This window comes from Gavialis gangeticus, unplaced genomic scaffold (assembly GCF_001723915.1).
Source record: "Gavialis gangeticus isolate Ggan-Ray unplaced genomic scaffold, GavGan_comp1, whole genome shotgun sequence".
NCBI lineage: Eukaryota > Metazoa > Chordata > Crocodylia > Gavialidae > Gavialis > Gavialis gangeticus.
Genome location: NW_017728997.1, coordinates 11,225,484 through 11,227,790, shown reverse-complemented (window position 1 = coordinate 11,227,790; position 2,307 = coordinate 11,225,484). Strand labels below are relative to the sequence as shown.

The 2,307-nt window shown below is 44.9% G+C and overlaps 1 protein-coding gene and 1 long non-coding RNA gene across 14 annotated transcripts in view; one reads left to right on the top strand and one right to left on the bottom strand.

Moving 5' to 3' along the window:
• The window catches only part of LOC109288973, a 2,954-nt gene extending 1,878 nt beyond the window's left edge, over positions 1-1,076 (top strand). The window contains exon 2 of the long non-coding RNA XR_002095268.1: positions 408-1,076. This is a non-coding gene — a long non-coding RNA (uncharacterized LOC109288973). The remainder of the gene's footprint in view (positions 1-407) is intronic.
• Positions 1-2,307, bottom strand: part of FOXP1 (forkhead box P1) — a 540,709-nt gene that overhangs the window by 1,038 nt on the left and 537,364 nt on the right. The gene's annotated exons all lie outside the window — the stretch shown is intronic.

Sequence of the window (2,307 nt, the reverse complement as noted above, 5' to 3'; positions counted from 1 at the left end):
GGGGGGGGGGGGGGAGACACGACATCGGGCCTCTACAAAACGTAGGGACTTTCAGAGCCACTGAGCTACGCCTGACTTCAGTGGGGTGAATGGCATCAGACTCTCAACTTTTTTTCAGTTTGCTGCTAAAAGGGGGAGGGGAGGGGACGGGGGACGCATCTACCCAAGAACGAGCCTACAATTACTTAGCTTTGCTGGGAAAATATCCTGGGAGGAGCGCTTACTTATAGACGCTTTCTTCGCGGGATTTGGAGAAAATGCTCTCAGCTGACATATTAAGTTGATTAATACAATCTTCAGATAAATAAGTGAAATAAGCATCAGTAAAGCAAAATAGCAGTTTGTCAGCTCACTGAGCTGGTGGAGGCTGGGCTAATCATCGCTTGCTGTGTGTTCTGCTTCTCTAGTTAACATGCAGAACCTGTGAGACAACTCTCCAGAGGACGACCCCAAGTGAGGTTCTATCATTAATCAACTTCAAGCAAACACAGCAAAGAGACACCATGATACATGCTTTAAACTCCAAATTAATGCATATTTTTACAAACTGTCAATAAGGGAAGAAAAGCCCTGCCAGGAAACACAAACGGAGAGGAAAAGGCTCGCTCAACACAACAATATGATAAGAAAGCAGAGTCCTAACGAGAATAATAACACTGTCAGCTGTAAACAAGGCAGAACATGATCCCCGGCTCATGGTGGGCACAAGGATGCACTAAAGAGATGAGATCTGCCAAATTTCTCATTATAGAATAGCACATGAATAACCCGCAGGGGAATGTGGGCTGGTCATTCAAAACGGGTATGATAACAATTGAAAAATGTTGTTCGTAAATCATATTTACAACAAATCCTTTACAAATACAAATTACCTTTTTTTGTTCAGGAGCTTTTGATATGTAAAACAGCCATGTGAGTCAATACTGTCTTGTTGGCGGGACGGTATAGGGAAGTAGGATTTTATTGACATTATCAAGTATTAATAATGCGACGCGGCGATGGAGACCCTGTTTGCTTCCTAAATAATTGATGTGGCAGGCAATCCCTTAAAATAAAGTGTTAATGAGTTCAAGTCCCACTCTGTCTCGTGTTGAGTTGATATCCACCTCCCAGTCTTGGTTGTTCGCTACCCGGTCTCATTTAACCCTTTCATGTAAACTACGTAGAGACTTAATCACAAGTGCAAACATTTGTCACAATCATTTCTTCTTTGTCTGCTTGAAAACGAGCGATCTAAAGTAAGTACATTTCACTGGACTTTGGACACACAGGACGGGGAGTGGGATTTTGTCTCATGTTTGGGCCGGGGCAGAAAGGAAAGGGTGAAAATTAAGGATCCCGGTCTCTAAGACGTGAATGGTGGTCACTGACTACCTGATAAATTCAGCTGCTGTATAGATTTGTGCAAGCATAAATGCTGATGCACAAGACAAGTATGTGCTCCCATGCAATCCCAGAGGGCAGGAGCAAGGCCGAATAGGAAATTTATACTCAACCTCAGGCAAATGGGGTTCACCTCCTATAAGTGAGACCTTTGCAGGGGGGACCATCTACACATCTCTTTGCATAGGTAGCCTACACAGCTGTTTCGTTTGAAGACTACATCTGATTTGAAAGCTTCACACTTGCGGACTGCACACGTTTCAAGAAGGAGCTGCAAATCCTTTTCAGGTAGCTCCATGCTTCAGCTTCTGGAGCTGTGATGTTCCAGGTCAGGTCCGTATAGGGGTATTAGTGGGACCATCCCATCCTGTCCCGCAAAATAACAGCAATCTTCTCGTGGAGCAGTATTGAAAATGTGCCCTCTCAACATGTCTCTGGGAGCTCCCGCAACCAGCTAGAGAAATGTGTAACTGTAGCCCCGCAGCATCAGACTTAGGAAAAGGGTCTTCCTAAAGACAGGCACATACAGCCCCCAACCCCTGCCCAGGCAAAGCATGTCAGAAGGGAGCACACTTCATGCCATGTCCCAAAACATCACGATACTCTGGATCTACTGGATTATGGGAGGACCAAACATGCAGCCAACTAGAGAAATTATCTTGCCACTAATCCCAGGACTTCATGTCTGATGTGCTTTGCGGAAGAAAGGAGAAATACACATCAAGAAGATTCAGAACAAGAGGCCAGGAATTAGCAAAGCACTCAAGCCCAAAAGAAATCTCAAGTCAACAGGACTAATCACAAGCTTAAATTAAGCATATGCTCAGAGACCTTGCTGGCTTGTGGCCCGAACTGACGTGAAGAGATGTGTGTGTGTGTTTGTAAACACAAGAAACTCCTGATCGTGCACTGGACCCGCTTGGA